The following is a 20,544-nucleotide window of genomic DNA, read 5'->3' as shown; positions in this document are numbered from 1 at the left end:
TTCGGCACGGGTACAGCACATAGATTAGAGGTAGGGGTCAGGGCACAATAATGTAAACAGCCACGATTAAAGACATCTTCACCAATATTCCGAGCTGCCTCAATCCTCTGTCTGGAGGTTGTGAGGGATGGGCTCGGTGGGGCTGGGTTGGACTGGGTGTATAGAGTGTGCCAGGTGGGAGGTTGATGGTGTGGGGTGTGGGTGTTGGAGGATAGCACGGGGCAGGGACCCCAGGACAATTGGACGTTCCACTTGGAGTCACCCTTAGAGGCGGCAGGGAACTGGGCCAGAAATGTGAGCTTTTCTTGTAGGACAGCTTACCCAGTGAGTGACCCATCACCGCTCACCATTTCCATATGTGCAGCGGCCCTGGGCGGCTTGCTGTACCAGCCTGGGCACCATGCCTGTTTCTTCCTGGCCAACGTCCTCATCATCCTCGTCAGATGAAGCCTGGCTTTATTCCTCCTCCTCTGGCATGCCCCCCTCTGCTGCGTAATGTTATGCAGGACACAGAAGGCCAGTATAATGTTAGAAACCCTCCTGGGGCTATATTGGAGAGCACCCCCCCCCCCCCCCCCCCCATGCACTTCAGGCATTGGAAGTGCATCTGGAGGACTTTGATGCACGGCTCAATGAGGCTCCTGGTTGCTGTATGGGCGTGTTTATAGCGGTTCTCAACTTTGGTCTAGGGCCTCCAGACATGCGTCATTAGCCAAGACCTCAGCGGGTAACCCTTGTTGCCCAAGAGCCAACCCTCACCCGAGGAAGTGTCTCAAAGGTGCCAGGAACCGACGAGTGCAACAGGACGTATGCGTCATGCACGCCGCCTGGATATCGGGTGCAGACTTGTACTATGTGCAGCTGGTGGTCACACACCAACTGTACATTCAGAGAGTGGAAGCCCTTCTGCTTGATAAAGGGCACCCCCTGATAAGCTGGTGCTCATAGAGGGACACGTGTGCCATCGAACACCCCTGGATCTGGGGCTTGCCAGTGAAGGCAGCAAGTCCTACTGCTCAGGCATCCTTGTATGCCTGGTTTGGACTGAAATTTATATAGTCCACTGCCCGGGCGTAATATGGCCCGGGGTAAAATTATAGCACATGGGATTAGAGGTAGTGTATTGAGATGGATAGAAAACTGGTTGACAGACAGGAACTAAAGAGTAGGAATTAGCTGGTCTTTTTCAAATTTGCAGGCAGTGACTAGTGGGGTACTGCAGGGATTGTTGCTAGGACCCCAGCTAATTACAATATACATTCATGATTTAGGTGAGGGAACAAAATATAAATCTCCAAATTTGCAGATAACACCAAGTTGTGTGGGAGGGTGAGCTGTGAGGAGGATCCTTCAGTTTGATTTGTCAAGTTGAGTCAGTGGGCAAATGAATGGTAGACACAGTATAATTTGGAGAAATGCAAGATTATCCACTTTGGTAGCAAAAACAAGAAGGCAGATTGTTATCTGATTGGCCATAAATTAGGAGAGGAGAAAGTGCAATGAGATCTGCGTGTTCTCGTACAAAAATCACTGAAAGTAAACATGTAGGTAAAGAAGGCAAATGGTATGTTAGCCTTATGTTAGCGGGAGAATTCGAGTATAGGAGCAGGGATGTCTTGCTGCAATTATTAAGGCCTCGGTGAGGCCACACATGGAATATTGTGTGCAGTTTTGGTCTCCTTATCTGAGGAAGGATGTTCTTGCTCTAGACCGAGTGCAGCAAAGGTTTACCAGAATGATTCCTGGGATGGCAGGAGTGACTTATGAGGAGAGATTGAATTGGTTGGGATAATATTTGCTGGAGTTCAGAAGAATGAGGGGATCTCATAGAAACTTATAAAATTCTAACAGGACTAGACAGAGTAGATGCAGGATGGATGTTCCCGATGGTGGGTGTGTCCAAAACCAGGGGACACAGTCTGAGGATATAGGGTAGACCATTTAGGACAGATGAGGAGAAATTTCTTCACCCAAAGAGTGGTGAGTCTGTGAAATTCGTTACCACCGGGAGTAGTTGAGGCCCAAACATTGCATGTTTTCAGGAAGCAGTTAGATATGGTACTTAGGACTGGATGCTCTGTGTTAATGGGACTCGCAGGTAGGTCCCAGGCAGGGGCAATTTAGCGTGGCCAGTCCACCTACCCTGCACATGTTTGGGATGTGGGGGTGAAACCCACGGAAGCACGGGGGAGAATGTGCAAACTTCACACGGATAGTGACCCAGAGCCAGGATCAAGCCTGGGACCTCGGCGCCGTGAGACAGTAGTTCCTGCCACTGCGCCGCCATGCTGCCCTAACACTCAGACTGTCCTGTTCGTTGGTCTCTGACAGTGCCACTGTGGAGGTAATTGAGTTGAAATGTCACCAGAAATTGCCTTAAACAGAATTTCCCCTGCGCTTCATCCCTTTATCTCCAATGTTGTCCGAAATGGTAAAATTGGCTTAGATGCTGCAATCAATTTCAAAATAACAGACCTTAAATCAGGGTGCACGTCACTAACACCCGGACCCTGTTGTGACCTGTTTAAACTGCATATTCCTTATGCTGGAGAGACCCTAAAATGGGGCATTATTTAAACTGTCATTACCCAGACCTGCCTCCAGATTTCATCTTTGGAGAAGATGTGGATTTTTTTCCTGAACCCACAATGCTTCATCATCTGAATGACTTGAACTCCCAGAATCCAGACTGTCTTCTGCTTCTCATTAAAGAACTGGTGCAGCACTACCATAAATACCAATGCGATCGACTCCACGAGAACTCATGTCTTATGTTTGAATATACTGCATTACAGGAGGGGCTTGAATTTGGAGACAACATGGAAATCTATGCAGGAAGAAAGAATAACTGGACTGGTGAATTTTCCGCACGTTTCCTTTTGAAGCTCCCGGTGGATTTCAGCAATATCCCAACACACCTTCTCAAGGACACAGTAGTAGACCCGGGCGAAAATGTTGCTCTTCTTTCTGTCAGTTTTAAGGATACTGAAGCTACTCAAGTTTTCCTAAACTATACCTGTCTCCAAGGATTGAACATGCGCTTGGTGGGTCCTCTGCTCTCCATATCCCACGATTTCCAAGTGGTGGTTGTCTCAGTGATTATGTGCCACAAGTTGCCAATTACTCACCAATAATGTGCAGTATATCATTCAGGATTACCACAAGCGAAGAGTACAATTGCAGCCTTTCTGAGTCACTTTGGAATAGGAGTTGTGGAGTATGATGCTGAAGGATTCACCAAACTTACGTTATTACTAATGTGGAAGCACTTTTGTTTTTTAGTTCATATCAACTTTCCCCTATATTTTCCACGGGATCAACCCACCTTGACGTTCCAGTCAGTGTACTATTTTACCAACAGTGGACAACTCTATCAACAGATACAGGAATCTTACCCACACAATCCGCTGGGATGGCAATGAGATGGCTAAAAGACAAAAGGCTTACTTCAAAACCTATGTTCCTTAGTTCCAGGAAGTGGCGTTCACAAATGGGAAGTTATAGATCCAGAAGGAAGCCAATCAGACAGATACATTTGTTTAATTTAGGAAGCCTTTTGCATTTTTTCATTTTTCTTCCTGTGTAAAGTCTAATTGTCAGGGCATTGATTTACACTTGGCGGCAATTCATTGAAGTGTCCCTAAACTATCCTATATAAATGAAGGTCTTTTCTTAAGTTGTTCAATGAACGTAAGTCAGTTCACATCTAGATTGCAATTGACATGAAATGTTCCAAATGAATGAGAAGAATGTTTCAAGTTACAATAAATACTTCCATTGCGAAGCTTGAATGGTCAAAAGCAAAAGATGGTACTTAGGGCGAAGAGGTTAAAAGGATATGGGGGTAAGCAGGATTAGGCTATTGAGTTGGATGATCAGCCATGGTCATAATGAATGGCAGAACCGGGTCGAAGGGTCGAATGGCCTCCTCCTGCTCCTATTTTCTATGTTACTGTTATTAGTAGTTTGCACGCCTGCATGAAACTTTGCACCAAGCATTATCCATGCTATTTATTAGCAGGTAGTTTTGCGCAGGTTATGCTGAATCCACATACTTCATGATTCCAGTTGTTGAGTATCTGAACTGGGAAAGTTCAGTATGATCGGTGCTGCTGGCTTGGGATAATCAGGATTTGGGATTGGAGAGCAGACCAGTAATTGTGCTTTCCTGAGGATTCACTTCATGATAAGTCCCATGGTTGTTGTCAGTTCCATAAGTTGAACAGTTCTGTGAAAGGTCTGAGGATCCAAAGTGGTGATTCCCTACAGGTGGGCAAAATAAGCCATTAATCCACTTATGTGACAAATCAATTTAATTTTACATTTGCCTTCCATTTGTCTCTATAAATGGTATGATTTTTGCATAATACTAATCTTTTGTGCATGGGTTTCTGAATGTGAGAGGCTTTGAAAGTGCATCAACAGCTAAAACATTGCTTCAAGCAGCCTGACTAGTTGAGGCCCCTCTGTTTCCCCCTGTTCCGCACTGCAGTAGTAAGACAACAAGTTCCGTAGTGCTATATAACTTCTCCAACTATGGGAAATGTTGTGAGGGAAGGAAGCTTAAAAACCTTCAAGAAAATCTTCATATGGGGACATGTGCTGTATGTTACATATGTTTCTTTTTGCTCTACAAATTTACCCAAACCTAGAAAAGCCCTTCATTATTAAGTCTGCCTGAAATCACCACTATTGATATGGAGGATAGGGAGGAGCAAGAGTGAAAAGTCCTCAGTTAGTCAACTTGGCAGCTTTTATTTTTTTTCGCACTGTTATTATTTTCTTGCTTATAAATCACTCAACGCTACAATCAGCAGAATGGTGAAAACCCCAAAATCATTTTTGAAAGTGGATTTGTGTTACAAAAGGGTTACATTCACTGGAAAGACAGAGGCTGAGGGGAGACCTGATAGAGGTCGACAAAATTATTAGAGGAATAGACAGAGTGGATAGATAGAGGCATTTTCCAAGTTTGGAAGTGTCAATTACACATGTGGGCAGCACGGTAGCACAGTGGTTAGCACTGTGTCTTCACAGCTCCAAGGTCCCAGATTCGATTCCCGGCTGGGTCACTGTCTGTGCGATGTCTGCACGTTCTCCCTGTGTCTGTGTGGGTTTCCTCCGGGTGCTCGGGTTTCCTCCCACAAGTCCCGAAAGACACGCTGTTAGTTCATTTGGATATCCTGCATTCTCCCTCTGTTTACCTAAACAGGCATCGGAAGTGGCAACTAGGGAATTTTCACAGTAACTTCATTGCAATGCAAGCCTACTTGTGACAATAAAGATTATTATACAAGGGGGCACAAGTTCAAGGTGAGAGGGGGTAAGTTTAAGGTAGATGTGCCGGGTAAGTTTTTCACACAGTGAGTGGTGGGTGCCTGGAACATGTTTCCAGAGGATGTGGTGGAAGCAGGCACATTAGCAACATTTAAAAAGCATCTGGGTGGGTACATGAATAGGGAGGAAATAGAGGGATACAGAGTAAGCACAGAAGGTTTCTCTTTAGTTAGGGTATCATGATCGGCACAGGCTTGGAGGGCTGAAGGGCCTGTTTCTGTGCTGTACTTTTCTTTGTTTTTTGTTCTTTAGAACTTCAAATATGTCCTCACAAAATGTCAGTTGTTCATTTTTTTACAGAACATTTGGATTGGATTGGATTGGATTTGTTTATTGTCACGTGTACCGAGGTACAGTGAAAAGTATTTTTCTGCGAGCAGCTCAACAGATCATTAAGTACATGAGAAGAAAAGGGAATAAAAGAAAATACATAATAGGGCAACACAACATATACAATGTAACTACATAAGCACTGGCATCGGATGAAGTATACAGGGTGTAGTGTTAATGAAGTCAGTCCATAAGAGGGTCATTTAGGAGTCTGGTAACAGTGGGGAAGAAGCTGTTTTTGAGTCTGTTCGTGCGTGTTCTCAGACTTCTGTATCTCCTGCCCGATGGAAGAAGTTGGAAGAGTGAGTAAGCCGGGTGGGAGGGATCTTTGATTATACTGCCCGCTTTCCCCAGGGGGATTGGTTAGCTTAGCTGGCCAGAACGTGATGCAGAATTGTGCGAAAGACAATGAGGTCAATCTCCATACTGGTTGTGGTATTTCATGGAGCCCTTGCCTTGCCCCAACCTTGCCCATCAAGCTACAAGTTGCCAAAATTATCTTCCTAATGGAAAGGTATTCCTTTGGGACTATGGCTAGATGAATGAATTAATATGTTATCCAAATGTTTGTATGGAAATTATCCTCCAATAGTTTCTTTCGAAGGTCAAAGGGGTAACTTTAACTTTTGATATTAATGTAAAATTGGTTATGTCAGGTTAGTCAAGAGTAATGGGATTGTTACTCTGTCTCATCAGTAAGATGTTGGAACTCAAAGCATGATGCAGCTTGATGGACAAATTGGCATCATTCTGAACCATTGGTAGCAAGCTCCTCCCAGTCATTGATGCCAATGCTGCCACCCTTCAGGGAGAGCTTCAGCGTGTCTTTGATGTGTTTTCTTTATCCTCCCCCTAAATGTCGGCCATTTGACAGCCGAGGAAACAGGACCTGGCAGGGAAGATGCTTTTGGTCATACACACAGTATCAAATCCGTCAAAATTGATTTTACAGGAGTTTTGCCTGAATGCCTATGGAGCTGGCTTCAAGAAGGACACTGGCATATGTTTATCTGCAGGATGCAATGGAGTCATTGCTAATGGAATTTCTCTTGCATTCTTAACATCTGTTATTGGGAAAATGTTTGCGTCCATTATAAACAATGTATTGGGAGGAGATTTTGGAATACATAATATAATCAAGCAGAGTCAGCATGGCTTAATGAAAGGGAAATCATGCCTGACAAATTTATTACAATTCTTTGAGGTGGTAATGAGCAGGATCGATAAAGGGAAGCCAGTAGATGTAATATACTTGGATTTCCAATAAGTGTTCGATAAAGTACCACACAAAAGGCTACTTAATAAGATAAGAGCACATGATATTGGTGTTAGTATATTAGAATGGATAGAGGATGGGCTAACTGTTTGGATAAGAGGAACATTTTCAGGGTGGCAACATGCAACAGAGATCAATACTGGAGCCACAATTATTTACAATACACATTAATGGCTCAGATCAGGGAAGTGAATTTACTATTCCTAAATTTGCGGATTACACAAAAATAGTTGGGAAATTAAGTGGTGAGGATGACACAAAGAGTCTACAGGAGGGTATTGATAGGCTTAGTGAGATGGCAGAAACTTGGCAGGTGCAATATAATGTAGGAAAATGGGAAGTAATGCATTTTGGTAGGAAGGATAAAGGAGCTGAATATTACTTAAATGGAGAAAGACTGCAGAAAGCTGCAGCACAGAGTGATGTGGGAGGTCCTCGTGCATAAATCACAAAACGTTCAGCAAGTCATAGGGAAGGTAAAATGAATGTTAGCTTTTATTTCAAAGGAAATGGAGCATAAACATAGGGAAATCTTGCTAAAACTATTCAAGGCACTCATCAGACCACGCCTATAATATTGTATACAGTTTTGGTCTCCTTATCTAAGGAACAATAGACTGGCATTGAAGGAAGTCCAGAGAAGGTTCACTAAGTTGACCTTGGGTTTGGAGGGATTTTCTTATGAGGAGAGGTTAAGTAGTTTGGACCTGTACTCATTGGAATTTAGAAGAATGCGAGGTGACCTCACTGAGACATAGGATTCTCAGGTGGTTTGACAGGATAGATACTGAGAGCTTGTTTCTCCTTGAGGGAGATTCAAGGACCAGGGGCAAAATCTAAACGTAAGGTGTCACCCATTTAAGTCAAAAATGGGGAGGAATTTCTTCTCTCTGAGGGCCGTGAATCTGTGGAACTTTTTTACCGCAGAGAGCTGTAGAGACTGGGTCATTACATATGTTCAATGCTGAGATAGGCAGATTTTTAATCAGCAAGGAAATCAAGGGTTATGGGGATAAGGCAGGAAAATGGAGTTGAGGATTATCACGTCAGATCAGATATGGGCAGCACGGTGGCACAATGGTTAGCACTGCTTCTTCACAGCTCCAGGGGCCTGGGTTCAATTCCGGCCTTGGGTCACCATCTGTGTGGAGTTTGAACATTCTCCCGGTGTCTGCGTGGGTTTCCTCCTGGTGCTCCGGTTTCCTCCCACAGTCCAAAGATGTGTAGGATAGGTGGATTGGCCATGGTAAATTTCCCCTTAGTGTCCAGTTCTGTGCAGCTCAGGTTGTGGGGGTAGAGCGGTGTGGACGGGGGGGGGGGGGGGGGGGGGGGAGTGGATGGAAGGTGGACGGGGGGGGGGGGGGGGGGGGGGGGGGGGGGGGGAAGGGGGGGGCGGTGGTTGGACATGGGTAGAGCGCTCTTTCAAAAGGTCGGTGCAGACTCGATGGGCTGAATGGTGTCTTTCTGCACTGCAGGGATTCGAAGATCAGTATGATCTCATTGAATGGTGGTGCAGACTTGACGAGCTGAATGGCTTACTTCTGCTCCTCCTTCTTACGGCCTTATTGTCTTAAGGCCGTAAGACCATGGTCCAGGTCTCACTGCAGTACAGCAATGTGGTGATGACAATTGCTCTGCGAAATAGGAATTCTTTGACCTATTATATCTATCCCAATTCAGCTGTTGCAGAAGTCTGGGGAAAGAGAAATCAAAATAAACTTTGGGGAATACTTACCTCTGCTGCACTGATATATGGAGTGGCAGAGCTGTAACAGTTTGAGTTACGGTAATAAAGATTTAATTTTAAAAGATTCTGACAAATTCATACCATAGAAGTTTGATGAAAAACACGAAGAACATTTTTAGGACTATTTCTAGTCACGTGCACAGCCAACACAAACCTGTCCCTGTAAAATATTACAAAGGAGCTAACTGGTCCTGCTGTGCCCTTAACCTAGATTTGGCATCTCAGTCATAAGTTGGGTGTAAAATTGTTTAAAAGGAAGCAGAAGTAGCCAAGAAAATCCTGGAGTGCTTTCTAAAATCCCCAAAAGGCTGGAGAACAGCTGAAACAGAAACAGGAACAATTTGGAAAACATCACCACAAGCTGCTGCAGAATGTCAAAACCAGATGGAACTTAACCTGGAAAATGTTTGAAAGGCTGATACCAATTTACACTTGGAGAGCGAATTCAATTTGGGGTTGCGTTGATCCAAACTGAATTGGATCTCCCTAGCATTTATACACACCTCTGCCCTGAGCCACTTCATCGTTCTGGCAGTATCGAATTACCGGTCTGACACATGGGCTAGAATGTACAGCAAGCATAGAGGTAGGCAGGGATTCAAGTCAGGAAAATCAGTCGAGGAAACTGCTCTGCCAGGTACTTAGCCAGCTCCTCCTCTCAGCTTTAGGAATCCTTGACTTTCCTTTGACACCGCAGTCTGCTCGCCAAAAAGACATTCCTGTTGAATTATTGGTGGTTTCAGTAGCTCTTCAAAAATTTCAAACAAAGTTGATAGGAATCTGCTTCAGCTAAAGTTGATCCTATTCCAGAAGGTAGCCTGAAGCAAAGATACTGTTTGGAAGCTCTAATTTGTAGCAGCATGAATTCAAAACAAATCAAGGCCGGAACTCTCCGGATGTTGCGATTCCCCCCCCACCCCCCACACCGCCCGCGGTTTCCTGGCAGCGAGGGATGGCTTCAATGGGAAATCCCATTGACAAGCGACAGGAAGGCAGAATCCCGCCACCAGCAAATGACGTGCCCCTGAGAAACATGCGGCTGGGGAACCGGGGAATCCACCCCAAATGCCGAGCTGGGGTTTGCATGAATTAAATTCCGAATTTACAGCCCCTGATTATTCTTTTTCAAAATTGTTCCTGATTACTTGTGCCACCTTAACTACCTTCTTGTGTCTTTAGCTTTTGAGATACATAAATATTATAATCATAGTGGTAGTTTGCAAAATAGCTAATAAAACATCGCACATGGTGATGGCAATTAATGACATGGGGTTGACTTTAACTCTCCCCACCTGGCAAAACCATTTTAAGAGACAGACAAATTAAATCTGACTTGCATGCAAATTAAAATTTGAAGAGTTATTGACTGGACTACTTTTTCGCTATTACCCATTTTGCACAAAATCAACATTGCTCCTATCATTTGCACAGACCATGAATGGACACTTTTGCCCAGTGCAATGGTGGCATCTGCCACAAGTAGACTAAATCAGATCAGTGGTGGGTAGAATTACCCCAGTGGAGGGTGAGCTTCAACCAGTTTTTCTATGCATGCCAGACTCTCTGTGATAGCTGGGAATCCGGCAAGTCAAACACAGCTCCATTAACCTAAGCAGATGAAAGCATCAGATTGTCCACTTATGTTACTAAATGGAAAGAGATTAAAGTGCGTTGAATATCTTTACCTCAGCAAGGAAGTATTTGCTTTCAAGTTTCCAGCTCAGTTTCTTGCAATATGTAATGCATTCTTTCCCCCTTTTTGGGCCAAACATATAACCAATTGGCTTTTGACCTTTATATTTTTACCCTACATGGATAAGAATACCACAATTTCAAATGTTTAATAAATGCCATTAATCTTCTTTTGTGAGGGCCACGAAGAATCCAGCACGAGTTGAAAGATAGAAAGAAATAACATTTATTTACAATAACATATATATATATATATATATATATATATATATACAACAGCAGCAGCAACTCCCTTGCTGCTCACTCTCCTCTCGCCGGTTCCAAACTGGCCAACTTTATTTATGCAGGGAATCTGCTAATGATTTCTCCTCCCCCCTCATTGGGGAAGCTCATACTCCCAAAGGATTGTGGGATTGCCATTAGTCCCTAGCCAATGGTAAGCAGGCAGGTTATAACATCTTCTAAACTGCTTATGGAGCTAAATTTTCCACGTGAGCTTTGTTTTGATGAACGTGGCACCTCAGCAACGTCAATTCTACATTTTACTTAGCTTCAATATTTATATTGATAAAATAACGTATAATACTTTGCTATGATAGTTCCTTTATTTCTAATTATTCAGTTATGTTACCAGCTTTATGTTTGTACCTTCCACATTGTTGAAATAACAAGCTGGACTGAAATTTTTGGAAGGGGCATAAAATTTCACAAGAGTTCTTCTGCCCTTCTCGCATGGATCTTCAGGAGGCCATGCCATAGCACAAGATTCATTCAGCAGTGTAAAGGGTTGATTGTGCAAGTGGCATTTTAAGAGTAGACAATTGTGCTGCTGCTCAGAGCGGTGCTTGAGATTGTGGGGGGGTAGTTGGTGAAGGGGGTGGGGCGATGGAATTAGGCGGGCAGCACGGTAGCATAGTGGTTAGCACAATTGCTTCACAGCTCCAGGGCCCCAGGTTTGATTCCCGGCTTGGGTCACTGTCTGTGCGGAGTCTGCATGTTCTCCCCGTGTGTGCGTGGGTTTCCTCGGGTTGCTCCGGTTTCCTCCCCCAGTCCAAAGATGTGCAGGTTAGGTGGATTGGCCATGCTAAATTGTCCTTTGTGTCCAAAATTGCCCTTAGTGTTGGGTGGGGTTACTGGGTTATGGGGATAGGGTGGAGATGTTGACCTTGGGTAGGGTGCTCTTTCCAAGAGCCAGTGTAGACTCGATGGGCCGAATGGCCTCCTTCCCCACTGTAAATTCTATGAAAAAAAAATAGAAAGCTGTCCATTGTGTTACCTTGTCTGCTCCAGTGAGATCGTTGAATTTTTTTTTTCACTGTTCTACAGTTTTGGTCTTCTGGAATTGGTGCCACGTGCCAATGGCACGTCCCTCTCAATGAGTCATGTTACTCGCCGGCTTTTTGATATGCACTATTGGGAGGCTGTGCCTTCTGTGTTCTTCTCTTACTTGGCGTCACGCGCTGTTGCCTTCCTGGAGCTAATTTTCTTGATGTAGGCACAATTCTTGAAAAGCAGGATGAAAGAGTCAAGCAAAAGATCCAAGAGTGCCCTTTTCTCATATGGTTGACTGCCAGCTTGCTGTGCAATTGTCCATGCTGAGTTTAGCGTCCACTTATTTCACATGGGATTTACATCAATCACTATGCAAATGGACTGGCCCAAGAGGCTCCTGTGCAACTACCACCAATGGTTGCAAATTAAAAAATATATATTTTTTTATCCGTGTAACAGTAGCCATCTTACTATATAGAAATTCACCACCCCACAGACTAATTCCAAACCATAACCTGTGGAATGTGCTCCCTAGTTTTCAGTTTCTGGTGCTATTACTACTTTCCTTCCAAAATGGCACCCGAGCTGTGTGCATTCACTTCCTTTGCTACCTGCCACAGATGCCATTTTGGTTACAGTGTTAACTTGCGCAGGGAAAATTGCAGAATTGGCAGATTGTGATGTCAATCTAATATCGTATTTTTATCTCATGCAGCTGAACAGTTATTCAGCAGTGGGTTGGACCTTTCACAAGTGTTATTTAATGCGATCATCATCTACTTTGAGTTTAGCGTTCTATGGGTTGTTGCAGCAATTGTAGAAGTGTTTGGTGGTTTTCAGAGTTAATCAAAGTTGCTAAAGTCTACAGGAAGCGGTTTGGCACATGCTAAAGTGACATAAGTACTCTGCGCATGCCACGTGCTCCAAGACTGGGTGCAAGAGCATGCTACCCCTTTGAGTACAATATGGCGAATGGGCAGAGGTAGCAAAGATAAAGACCAGCTGCTGGAAGATGGAGGAGGAGAAGATAGAGGGACAGGCTTTCAGCTTAAGGCCACATTTACCTGGGGTATTCAGTGAGCAATTCTCCCACCTAAACCTCATGATGTGTGTTATATGTCTCCCTCTTCACTGAAGCAGTCCTTACTGAAATCTGCTACCAGTTGCAACAATAACTGCAACTTCAGAGCAAAGAGAATGTAGCATTGCCAATGGCTATGAAGGTAACCATAGTAATAGATTTTTATGTGCTAGGCTCCGTTCAGGTTGCTGCAGGTGATATTTGCAACATCCCCTAGTTTGCTATTCATTAATGCAGAAGACTAGGTCACTGAGGTTCTCTATCCTAAGAGAGATGAATAAATTTCATTTTTTCTTGCCAGAGAGGAGCAAGTTACAATGAGCATACAGCTTCTTGAGGATTGCAGACTTCTGCAAGGCACAGAGTGTGGTTGACTCCACGCACATAGCTTAGTGAGTGCAGCTTGTCAATTCTGAGACACACTGCAACAAAAGGGAATTCTGCTCCTTCACTGACCAGAATATCCTGCATGTTAATGCCTGGCATCAGCCATGATGCCTTCATCTTATGGCAGTCTATTGTGCCATCAGTATTAAAGTCACTACGACAAACCAGAGGATGGGTTTGGGGAGACAAAGACTATCCTTTGACAACATGACACATGAATCCATGCGGAACCCACTCATGTGGGCAGCATGCATAAAATCAAAGCCATACTGACACACAAAATGTGAGAGAGCAGATCGTGTGCTTAAGCAATGGTTTCAATCACAGCCTGTACTTCTTGGGTTACAGTTCCAAGAGGAGAAAGACACAAACAAAATATTTTTCTTCTGGATGTACGTTCTTTTTAGAATATTACTTAAAGCATCACCTCGTGCTGTCCCATCTGTACAAGAAATAATTATAGAATTATTTCATTAATTAGAGGGAGTCTGAGGTCACTGATAAATGAGGGTATTGGTATGATTATTAGAAAGTAACATTTCTAGGTGGCATGGCTGCGCAGTGGTTAGCACTGCTGCCTCACGGCGCTGAGGACCGGTTCGATCCCAGCCCCGGGTCACTGCCCATGTGGAGTTTGCACATTCTCCCTGTGTCTGCGTGGGTCTCACTCCCACAACCCAAAGATGTGCAGGGTAGATGGATTGGCCACGCTAAATTGCCCCTTAATTGGAAAAATTAAAATAATGACCATCAATGGATCTACTATTTCTTGGGCCACTTCTTTATGTATTCTGGGATAAAGATTATTAGGCCCTGGAGATTTGTCCGCCTTCAATCCCATTAATTTCCCCAAAACCATTTCTTTACAAATACTAATTCCCTTCAGCTCCTCACTGAAACTCGTGCTGCTCAGAACCTCCGGTGCATTATTTATGTCTTCCTTTGTGAAGACAGAAGCAAAGTGCGAATTCAGTTCCTCAGCCATTTCTTTGTTCCCTGTTATGAATTCCGATGTTTCTGACTGTAACACTTACCTTGAAGCTCCACGTGTCCATTCCTCGTAGGAGAACAGCTGTGACCTGTGTTTGGTTCCCACAGATCCATTAGCTGCAAGCCATTCATAGCTTATTAGTAGTGACCTGTGATTGACAGCTTCTACAAATCATCTGCAGCTTTGATTCCTTTTTCCTGCTGGCAGCGTACCCCCGCCAGCGGGTTTCCTGGCGGTGTGGGGTGGTTTCAATGGGAAATCCCATTGACAAATGGCAGGAAGGTAGAATCCCACCGCCAGCGAATGGCGCGTGGCTGAGAAACCCGCGGCTGGGACCCTGGAGAATTCCGCCCCATGTTTTACATGCTTGAATTCCAGATTTAAATAATGAATTGGATATAAAATTGCAGAATGTCCCAGATACTCTTCAATAATCATGTGTCAATTCTGGCAAGTTAAATTTATACCAGAACATGACTGGAAAACCAAGACAAAGAAGAGGACAACATGAGACTTTCATTTGCAACAGTAGAAAAATATAACATGTTTTAAAAATATAACCGATTTGACGCTGATTGAAAGTTACATTCGCTGTACACTGTTAGCCAAAGCAAACATATGAATGCAACCAATAGTCCCTGTATGCTGCAAATGGTAATGCATCCGCAGTAGTGCACCGTCGTGGTTTTAAAACAAAAGAATAAGCATTGAATAAGATAATTGTTCAGAATATAGGGGTGAGTTTTCTGATTGAAAGGTTTTGGCACACAGCTTCAGAGGCAGTGTGGCTGTCTTTAACAGAATGTGAGCGATGATCCTTTTAACATTTACAATCAGTGCCGTCATTGCAACAACAGCACCAAGGCAAAATGAACATCCACTCATGCTATTAGACTCAATTTGCCAGGAAGCTGAAGCATACGACGGGCTATCTTTCTTGAGGTCATTCAAGTTTTCACGATTCAGAAGTGGCTTGACATTGTCCGTTGAAGCAAAGAGGTCACCTTATCAAAGCTTCAGCGGACGATCATTCAGTAAACAGTCATTTATCTGAATGCCAAATACAATTGTAGCTCATACGAGAGGATTTGCTCCTGTCAATAATTTTAGTGACTCAGTGTGAATTGAAAATGGACCTTTTTGGAAAAGTTATTGACGTCTACCCTTGAAAAGGCAATTATTTTGCTGTTAGTTTCTGAGATTCCTTAAACCAGTTCAAAATGTTTCAAACCCCAGTAAAAATCAGCAATACTGGCACCAGTTACACAGGAGCTCCATTTTAAGGGATAAGTGAACTGTTCTGGCAAGTTTTACTGTTCCCCTCATATCCACATTTTACTGGCTTTTCTTTTAGGATTCTTTGTTGGAATGTTGATCATTTGAGTTATTTTTATCAAATTTGTTTTACCTTCTCATTTCTATTTACAGCGTTGCTAACATCATTTGCTACATGCTCTAAGTACTGAACTGACCAGTCGTCACATCACATTTCCCACATCTTTGGTGCAGTTCCAAACTGCTCTAATATTATAAATGGTATAATGTATATGCTTTACTCTAGCATCCTTTATGTGGGTTTAAAAAAAATGTACATTCAGAATTGTAAAATCTCTATGCATTAACTTTGGGAGGTTTCCTCAGTTGAGGTTTTGTGGCAAAAACATAAGAACATAACAAATGGGAGCAGGAGAAAACTCCATGGACTGTCGCGCCTTCTCCGGCATTCAATACGATCATAGCTGTTCTTGGGGGCTTCAACTTCCCTTACCTGCCCCATCTCCATGATTCCCTGTGTTGCTCTTTTTAACCTTAGTCTATTTGCTCTGTTTACGTCACCTTTGCTCATGAGTCGCCAGGTATCTTTATGATACCGCCACGTGGTTCAAGTTCAGGTTATGATTAATAACACAGCACACCGCTTAGTAAGGATTAAAACAACGGTCATTTATTATATACAACAAGCAATATTAATACCCTAATACTGCTATTTATATAATAAACCTATCACTACTGGCCAATACTTAACTTTAGGAAGAGCCCACCAGGTCAGGGAAACGAATGGCTTGTCCAATTAAATCTGACCCGCGGGATTCAAAAGGCTGCTACAGGTCGGTGGCTAGGTGTCTCTACCGGATAGCGATCGTTGGATTCAAACTTACAGTTGCCGGTGGCTGGTCTTGCGAAGGTCTCGAGCAGGCGAAGATGAGAGAGAGAGAGATCTGAACTTGGACCCTCACTTTTATAGGGCCCAGGGGCTTCCCGCCTCCCGGGGCGGCCCTTGACCCTGAGTCCCAAGTGATTGGATTCTGTCCCCAATCTCTGGGGTTGATGTGTCCAATGGTGAGGCGATTCCTCGATCAGGGGGTGGTCGCTCACCTGTCTTTGTTTCGGCCACTGCAGGCGCCGACAGGTCTGGCCCGGTATTCAATTGCTAATATGTTGCAATTGTTCCCGGGGATAGCCGATTTAACTGTGGATGTCTGAATAGATTAGGTGTAAACAGTCCTGAATGCAACTGCAAATACCTGGGTTGATGGGCTGTTGATAGCCCTGAGTATCGATCTGGGCTACCTTCCCAGAGCTGAATATGCAAACCTGTCTGCAGCTGCCTGCTTGTGTCTTCTTGGCTGCTTTTCCCAGCAGTCTTTCGGGTTAGCAGTTTTAAACTGGGTTTTGGCCAGATTAATCGGAACGCAGCCATTTTACATGACTACACCTGAGAGACCAAGGGCTGGATTCACTGTTCCTGAGACAAAGGGTGGGAATCTCCAGCCACGCCCGCCCAGCAACCGGAGAATCCCGCCCGAGGTCAATGGACTTTTCCGTGACTCGCATGTGGTGATCTTATGGTGGGCGGGGCGGAAAAATCCAACCCTAAGTGTTGACCGGCACAGGATTCGTGGAGTTCCATGATAGCAAAACTGGTGCCCCACCTGGACCGATTCAGTGACTGTTGAGGAGTTAGCACTGGCACCACGTAGAACACGATCAATTCCAATGAGAAACGTGCGGGATTCGCCGGTTTCACAATTGACACTCAGGAGGCTGACAAGCTGCAGCCGCATGTACACACTGCACTCCCCACACACTCCATCCCAGCCAACAAGTTAGCAACAAGGAGAACAGCTCCACAATTCACTGATGCTGAGCTGGAGACCCTCCTGGGTGTGGTGAAGGAAAGGCGGGTGACCCTCTACTCCAGGCCAGGAAGGAGGCAGACACCCGCCGCCATTCGCCGTGCCTGGGCGTAGGTGGCAGAGGCGGTGAGCGCCGTGGGCAGCAACATCTAGATCTGCCAGCAGCGCTGTAAAAAACTGCATCATCTCCTCAGGGTGACCAGGGTGAGTAGGCGTCATGCTAACTGCACGGATATAGGTGCAGACATGAATAATGCACAGCTGATGGTCACATATCAGTTGTACGTTCATAAAATGGAACCCCTTTTACTTTGTGTAGAGCGACCTGTCATCTACAGGTGCTCGTAGGGGGACATGCAGCCCGTCGGTCACCCCCTGGACCCAGGGCATGTCGGCAATGGCAGCAAATCCTGCTGCTGAGCATCCTGGTGGGCTCGGTCCACATTGACGTGGAGGTATTGTGCCAACTGGGCATGTAGGGCCTCCGTGAAGGCGCGGATGCACCTGTGCACCGAGGTCTGTGAGATCCCAGACAGTTCCCCATTCGGCGCCTGGACAGACCCCGTGCATTAAACGTTTAGGGCAATCGTCACCTTGAAGTCCAACAGGAAGGGGTGTCCTCCCCATTCCCCCATGGATCCAGGTGCACCATGATCTGGCAGATATGTCGCACTGTCTCCCTGCACAGCCGGAGTCTTCGACGGCATGCCCAGTCCGGTAGGTCCTTGAATGACAGGCGCTGCCGGTACACACGAGGCCTCATGAGGCACCTCCTTTGCAGATCCTCCTCATAGAATCATAGAATTTACAGTGCTGAAGGAGGCCATTCGGCCCATCGAGTGTGCACTGGCCCTTGGAAAGAGCACCCCACTTAAGCTCACGCCTCCACCCTAACCCCAGAACCCCAACTAACGTTTGTTTTGGACACTAAGGGCAATTTAGCAAGGCCAATCCACCTAACCTGCACACCGTTGGACTGTGGGAGGAAACCGGAGCACCCGGAGGAAACCCACGCACACACGGGGAGAATGTGCAGACTCCGCACAGACAGTGACCCAAGCCGGGAATTGAACTGGATCCCTGGTGCTGTGAAGCAACTGTTCTAGCCAATGTGCCACCATGCCGCATCGGCCTGTTGGGCAGACAGTTCTCCATTCTGGGTGGCTGCCTGCTGTTCCTCTGGGGCAGGGTCAGCTGCTGCAGCTTCCTCCTCCTAGAGCAGCGCCAGCTCTTACTGCCGCAGTACAGCTCCAGAGCTATGGTCACTAACAGGAAGGCTACCATTGCTGGTTAGCATGGTGTGTACCCCTGTGCTCAACCAGGACCAATGGGCTCCATGGTAGCTCCAGTTGTCCCTGCGGACTCTCCCTCGCATCGCCCTCTGGCCCTGTCAGTGCCCGGCACCATGAGCGTCTTTGGCTCTGGCGCTCACCCTGATGCTAGGGGTACCGTCGCTGCCGCTTCTGTATGCTCTGCGGCCCCCGCACGGCGCCCCCTGTGTTGCCCTTGTGTGGGCTCCCTGATGCCCCGCTGGGGGTTGGCGGCATGTTTGGTGGTGTGTGGGGGTGGGAGCTGGGGTGTGGGGGTGTGGGTGTGGGGCACACATACGGCCGGTGTCACTCTGCAGAACCAGTGGTCAAGGTGGGTGGTCAGTGGGGTGCGCAGCAAGATGGCCGTCTTGAAGGTCAAGGTAATAGCGGTCAATGCCTGTACATCGCCCCGGTCCCATGGGGGGTTGACCCCCGCCATACGGCCCATTCCCCCGCCACCCCCGTCCACCTGGCACTGGCAGGCCCCTCCCCCCCACCCCAGGGTCTGGCCCGGCAGCCCACAGTCACGCCTTTCTGTGTCCTACCTCCTCTCTCTTCCTCATCAGCCACGATGACGGTTTCATGATTTTAAAAGCACAGGTGAACCGCGCCGTCAGGAATTCAGCCCATCGGAGGCGGAGAATCGTGGAGGCCCCGGAGAATACCGGGTCAGGCCAGCTAATGATATGCAAACGGTGCCTACTGTATGCGCGTTTAGGAATGCATTGGCGCCGCTGTCGAGGTGGCAGACAATTGCAATTGGTGACAAATCAGCGTCTGCCACGATTTCGGTGTCGGAACCGATTCTCCACCTAATCGCGTTTGCCGATTACAACGTCAGCCAGTGGAGAATTCCGCCCCAAATATCTGTCTATCTGAGCCTTAAGTATGTTCAATGATGCTGTTCAGCATCATGGACAGGTGTTCTGACCCTGATTGGAAGATTTGGGCCTAGATAAACACAAGTTATTACCATTGTTGTTTTCAATGTTTTAGTGACCACTTCAAAAAAAATGTTATTGGGATTAGTCAACTGGGAGCTAAAATTTCACAGGAATTCTACTGATTTCCCATGGTAACTATCGAGAATTTTAGACCATTCAACATGAATCAAATCAGACAAATGCAATGATACAATTTTTGCAAAATAACACAGACCTTAGTGAAGGTTCTGGCAGCAGGGTAGAAATGAGTCTAACTGACAGAATAAGTAAGGACTACATAGGCTTAAATATGTCTTCAGTACATATAATAGATATTGAGGGGGAATTTCAGCCCCCAAGAACTGGTTAATGGGGGAGGATCAGATAGGAACAAAAGTTAAAACCTCAAACATTATCCCAACTTGCCTCCATTACCATCCATTTCTGACTCTTAGGAGGCCCCCATTCAACTGCATTTTTCATTTTTTAACTCATAGAGATTTGGATTCTGAGAATATCATCAGTTAAAGAGAGAGAAGAAGGGACAAATCAATGGGGAAAGTGCTTTTGATGTATTGCACGTGGACCAGGAGGTGTAGGCATGTTTCCTCTTGAACCTGATAAGTGGAAAGTAACGTCCGCGCCACACATTTGCCAGTAATGACCGTTTCCAATCATAGCGAATCCAACCATCTCCCCTTGACATTAATTGGCATTACCATTGCTTAATTTCCCACTAACAACATCCTGGTGGTTACCGTTGACCAAAAATTGAACTGGACCAGCCACATGAAAACGATGGCTACAAGATCAGGTCAGAGGCTGGGTATTCTGCAGAGATTAACTCACCTACCAAAGCCCGCCATCATCTACAAGACAAAAGTCAGGAGTGCGATAGAATACACTCCAGTGGCCTGAATGAATGCAGCTCCGACAACACTCAAGAGGTTCGACACAATCCAGGGCAAAGCTTGATTGGCATTCCATCTATGATCTTCAACATCCATTCCCTCCACCACCGCGCAGCAATGTGTACCATCTACAAGATGCACTAGTGTAAC

General features: G+C 45.6%; 1 pseudogene; it reads left to right on the top strand.

The window, feature by feature from the left end:
* Window positions 1-2,358: 2,358 nt before the first annotated feature.
* Window positions 2,359-3,504, top strand: LOC140386031 (BRISC and BRCA1-A complex member 2 pseudogene; annotated as a pseudogene).
* The last annotated feature ends 17,040 nt before the right edge of the window (window positions 3,505-20,544 follow it).

The sequence above is a fragment of the Scyliorhinus torazame genome, chromosome 11 (assembly GCF_047496885.1).
Source record: "Scyliorhinus torazame isolate Kashiwa2021f chromosome 11, sScyTor2.1, whole genome shotgun sequence".
NCBI classification, from domain to species: Eukaryota; Metazoa; Chordata; class Chondrichthyes; order Carcharhiniformes; family Scyliorhinidae; genus Scyliorhinus; species Scyliorhinus torazame.
This window is presented reverse-complemented; position numbering and strand designations above follow the sequence as displayed.